The sequence below is a fragment of the Rhinopithecus bieti genome, unplaced genomic scaffold (genome assembly GCF_001698545.2).
Source record: "Rhinopithecus bieti isolate Rb0 unplaced genomic scaffold, ASM169854v2 scaffold_42219, whole genome shotgun sequence".
NCBI classification, from domain to species: domain Eukaryota; kingdom Metazoa; phylum Chordata; class Mammalia; order Primates; family Cercopithecidae; genus Rhinopithecus; species Rhinopithecus bieti.
In genome coordinates, this window is record NW_016817843.1 from 971049 (window position 1) to 977048 (window position 6000).

Sequence of the window (6000 nt, forward strand, 5' to 3'; positions counted from 1 at the left end):
GAGGGCATGACAGCCTGTCTTAGAGACGAGTACTCACCTTCATGAATTACCACATTTAACCATCCTATTGTTTTAATTGTGGTAAAATACACGTAACCTAAAATTCACCATAAGTGTACTGTTCAGTGGCATGAAGTACATTCACATTATTGTGTAACCATCACCACCATCTATGATGAGTTTCATCATCTCATTTGAAACTCCATACCCATTAAACATTGGCTCCCTGCTCCCCTCTCCCTGCCTGCCCCTGGCAACCACCATTCTACTTTCTGTCTCTATGAATTTGACAACTCTAGATACTTCAAATAAGTGGAAGCACACAGTATTTGTCTTTTTGTGACTGGCTTATCTCACTCAGCATAATATCCTCAAGGTTCATCCATGTTGTTGCATATATCAAAAAGTCTTTTCTTTTTAAAGCTTAATTGTTTTCCATTTTATAGACATACCACATTGTTTATCCATTTATCCTTCTATGGACACTTGTGTTGCTTCCACCTTCTGGCTATTAAGAAACCATCCTATTTCCCATGGCATTCAGAAGATTCCACAGGCTCCTAGTAATTCATTGCAAAGCCTTGCAGTCAGCTTTGTTTTCCCCAAGTTAGTCTCATGTCTAACCTAAGTCCTCTGTGTTGTGTCGTAAGGCAGTCTATTCCTTGTGTTCACTGAAGGCTCTGCCTGGCTCCACCACTTACCAGTTGAGGGCCTTGAGCAACAGCCTTCGCCCTCCACCTTTCTACACCTTAGTTCTGTCATTGGTAAAAGGGGAAATCCTCGCAGAGCTTTGGGTAATCCTAAGAGAGCTAATGCACAGACAGCACCTGGCCCTGGGCCTGACACATAGTAGGGGTGCAATAATTTCGATGGTATCACACTGAAAGTATCACACTGAAAGAAGCATGTTTTATAGATTTCAAAGTTGTGAATCTTCTGTACTTAATCTAAGTTATTTGAACCCTTTCATATGCCATGTTTTCTAATCAAGCCCCCAGGGGTGTGTGTCTGTGTGTGTGTGTGTGTGTGTGTGTACATGGATACATGTGTATGTTGCCACTGAGCCACTTTCACACAGAGATGCTGGCTGAGGCATCCCTTCTCTCTTCCTTCCACAGGCTGGCTCAGAGCTGAGATGCAGGGCCATGCTGTCAGAACCAGTCTGTCTGAGGGCACAGATTAGCATAATTTCAGCCACCTCGAGGACCCACGTCTCTCCACATCTCACCATCTAAACATCCAGAAACTGCCTCTTGGCTAGTGCTGAAGGAGGAGAATTTCAGCCAGCCTCTCCCCTGTCTTTCTCTTCACCTTTGGGGCAAGGCTTTCCTCAAGAAAGGGGGCTCTCAAATCCAAGAACCTGAGTATAAAGATGTTACAGTTTCCAGGATTACAGGTTACTGGTTATATGACAAAAAGGAATTAAGGTTGCAGAAGGAATTAAGGTTGCTCAACAGCTGCTAAAGTGATTATCCTGGATTATCTAGTGGGCCCAATTGAATCACCTGAGCTATTAAAAACAAAAGAAGGATCAGTCATGGTGGCTCCTGCCTGTAATCCCAGGGTCAAGGGAGGCCAAGGCAGAAGAATTCCTTGAGGCCAGGAATTCAAGGCCAGTCTAGGCAACCCCATAGCAAGATCCTATCTCTAAGAAAAAAATAAAAACTTAAAAAAAGATAGAGCAGCAGAAGAGTTGGTCAGAGATGTGATGAGTAGGGTTCAACCCACCATTGTTGGCTTTGAAGATGGGGGAAGGAAGCCACAAGCCAAGAAATGTGATGGCCTCCAGAAGCTAGGAATGGCCCTTAGTCTACAGCCAGCAAGAAAACGGAGAATTCAGTCCTACAACCACTTGGAACTGAGTTCTGCAAATAACCCAGATAAGCAAGGCAAGAGATTCTCCCCTAGAGTCTCCAGAAAGAAACATAGGTCTGTCAACACCTTGATTTTCACATAGTGAGATCCATGTTGTACTTCTGACCTCCAAAATGGTTAGATGGTAGATCTGTGTTGTTTTATGTCACAGAGTTTGTGATGATTTGTTACTGCAACAATAGAAAGTAATACATACGGTCATAATGCATGCATTGCATCAGGCCTGTGCTGAGAGCTTTACATGCCTGGTCTTGTTCAATCTTCTCTACAGTCCGGTTAGGTAACTATTAGTGTTATCATCTCCATTATATGGAATGGGAGTGTATTCATTTGCTAGGGCTGTCACAGCAAACGACTGCAGACCTTGTCTCCAAGTACAGCTACATTCTGAGGTACTGGAGATTAGGACTTCAACATACAGATTTGGGAGGATACAATTCAGCCCATAACAGGGATACAGTGTCATAAAGAAGCTGTGTCCTTTTTGCAAGGTCATACAGCCACAGCCCCTAAACGGAAAGTAGGGATTGGATCCCAAATTGGTTGGACCCCAGAGGTTGTCCATTAGCCACTATGCAATGATGCCTCCCCAGGTCCCGGGTCCCAGTACAGAGCCCCTGAATAACTCCTAGTCCCCTGAAGCACACACAGGCATGCATGCACACACACACAGTAGTAACATCCCGGCCATCTTTTCCTACTCCATTGCCGTGCTGATCCAGGTGCCTTTTCACAGGAATGTCTGCTTGTGCTGTTTGATTATAAAATCACTCAGAACTTTTTGGTTGTCTAGGTTCTTGTAACACTTGACATAAACTAGAAAAGAGAGTTTCCAAGTTCAGCAGCTACTCCAACAGGAAAAAACATCATGTGGAAGGTTGGTGTGCTGCTTAAGAAAGGGTGAGAACCAAAGTCCACACCCCTGCCACTCCCTACCATAGAAGATCAAACCCAGAGGCTTCAACAAAATTAATCATCTTAAGAATCCTTTTGTTAAAAGTCAAGGAAACCAGATATAAATCTAGAATAAAAGACTTTGGTTAATAAAGGGAGGAAAAAAACGAATCCTCAACAGATGATGTGGTTTCTTTTACTATCTGATGAAGGTCAAGATGATGAATGTTATAAAAATAGTGAATTCACACTAAGGAGGCACAATATCTGACATTTCTTTGTCGCTAACTCTCAGAATTCTAACATGGAACAACAACCATCACAATAAACTGTGGTTTCGTGGACTGTGACTTATTGAATTACTAGAGGGTTTTCACCCAATGTTAACCCCTCAATGACTTTTCTTTTTTTCGTATCTGATGTTATTGCCTCTATTTACAAAGGGCAGTTATGACAGAGCAATCGTGACCCAGGGTGGGCACCCATGTGTCATCCCTGGCAGATTTATGCCTTCTCACAGGACTTTGCTGACGTCTCCAAAGGAAACTCCTCTTTTTATTTAAAAGAAGTAAATCTGAAATTTTATGAAATGTAGGCAAGCCCACGAATGAAGGACCATTCAGTTCAGCAAATAACTAACTGGGAAAGAGTTCCTTCAAGAGTACAACAGTGTTTTCCAGGAAGCCCACATCTGCAACCTCAGCTGGGAACCATAAAGCATCAGAAGAGGCAACATTCCCACTTTACATTCTTCCTGTGATTCCTGAAGTAGAGAGAGAAGCCAGGATTTGACTTGGTGCTCAAACACCGCTGAGCCAAGAAGAAAGGAGGAAATTGATCTTGACTATTTACCATGTCTCAGAGGCTGTGGAAGAAACAATCATGAACATGTATTGAGTTAGAAACTCTGCTCTGGCTATTACAAGCATCATCTCATTTGATATTTCTCACAGAGATGTCATAAGTCCTTAATATGCAGAAGGAGAAGCAGAGATCAAGACAGGTTTCTGTCCCAAGGTGCCTCTGTTAGTGGGCAATGAAGGGTGAGCAGGGGAAAGGGGAAGCACAGCCAGAAGAGGGAAGCTGAGTCAAGCACCTTCCTCCTTCTCCTAATTTGCTCTTCCCACAGGTGAGTAACTTGCACTGAAGGAAAAGCTTCTGAGCAGTTCTGGTTCACACATTTTTTAAAACAATCTCTTTCCCACCATTAAATATAAACTTCATCTGGAGGAGGAAAAAAATGTTTCCACTTGATAGGAAGAAGACTGTGCCATTAAAAGCAGAGGAACCCCCTTCGTGATTCAGTGAGAGCCTGCCATGGGTCAGATGTTACACCAGGCACTGGGTAGACACATAGACAGGAAGAAGGCAGCAGACATAAAGATGGATGTGCAGGCACGAAGCAAAGCAAAGGTGGTGACACAGAGCTAGAGGGAGTACAGGAAATGTCTGATCTGGGGTAGAACAGAGCAACCCTCATCATCTTCTTATTCCTGCACTGAAGTGAGGCACCCACAGAGAAAAATTTATGAGTTAGGCAAGTCCATTTTGTCTGGAAGCCCTGGGACAGACTGAGAAGCCACCAAGGGGGTTGGCTGCAGCACATAGAGATACTTTGTTTCAGATATTGCACAGACTAGTAGAGCTAAAGGATAACCTAAAGATGTTCCACACCAGTACCCTCCTGTTACAGGTAAATAAATAACTGAAGAAAGTGGCCCCAAGAGAGTTTCAGGGATGTGTTCAACAAAATGAAATGAGCGCCAGATCAAAACTGAGGGCCATATATCTTTAATTTGGCCTGGTCATTCGTTTGGGCTGATTTATTCATTTATTCCCTCATTGAAAAGATTACTGAAATATTTATTTGTAACATTTACAGAGTACACATGATATGCTGAGAATTAGGCTTGTTTTGTATTTTTATCTGTATAACAAAAAGACCTGAAGTTCATATGGTAATGAACTTCATTATTGCTATTTCAAATTTATAAAACATCAGAAGTATTGCAATTTTTTGTCACTTGGTATTTCCCTGCTTTGATCTCAATACAACTACCTATTGTCAAAAGGATCCAAGGGAATGCATGTGGAACACAGACAGCACCTTCTGCAGTGTACTAGAATAAAATCAGAGAAAACTAAAGACAAAAGAAAATATTAAAAGTACCTAGAGGTAGGAAATGATATTTATCTTCAAAGGAGCAACAGTGAGTCTTATGATTAACTTTCCAGTAGGAACAATGGAATGGTTTTTCTTTAAGGCTGAAAGAAAATAGCTCACAACATAGGAAAACATTGTATATTGGGTAAACGTAGACAAATATTGGTTGTACAAAACGATAATGATGATGGCTTACAGAAACTAAAATATATGTAGAATTAAAATTTATGATTACTGTAAGAGCACAAAGGCATGAGAGGGGTAAATAGAGTTAAAGTGTTCTAAGGTTATAACATTGACTGAGAAACGGTAAAAATATTCATTTGTATTTGGATGTAATTGGCCAAGGTTTAAAAAACGAATGAGTTAATGCAAAGTGGAAATCAAATGATAAAACACTTTATTAATACAAAAGAGGCAGGAAGAGAGAGAAAAAGAAATGTAAAACAGATGATATGCATAGGAAAATAAGACATGTGTCTGTGTTTCAAGCGTATTCTCTTGGATCCTTTTGACAGTAGGTAGTTATATTGAGATCAAAGCAGGGAAATACCATGTGATAAAAACATTGCAACACTTTTGATGACTTGTACATTTGAAATAGCAGTAATGAAGCTCATTTCCATATGAATCCTAGGTCCTTTTGTTATAGAGATAAAAATATAATAGAATGTATCTATTCTAGGCGGTGGCTCATGCCTATAATACCAGCACTTTGGGCAGCCAAGGTGGGTGGATCACCTGCGATCAGGAGTTCAAGACCAGCCTGGCCAACATGGTAAAACCCCATCTCTACTAAAATATAAAATTAGCCAGGCATGGTGGCATGCACCTGTAGTCCCAGCTACTTGGGAGGCTGAGGAAGGAGCATCACTTGAACCTGGGAGGCGGAAGTTACAGTGAGCTAAGATTGCGCCACTGCACTCCAGCCTGGGTGACAGAGTGAGAGACTCCATCTCAAAAAAAATAAAATAAAATAAAATAAAATAAAATAAATATATATATATTTTTACCTGCAACAAAAGGGGTGTGAAGGCCTGTCACGGCCCTCCTGGCACACTCAGTAG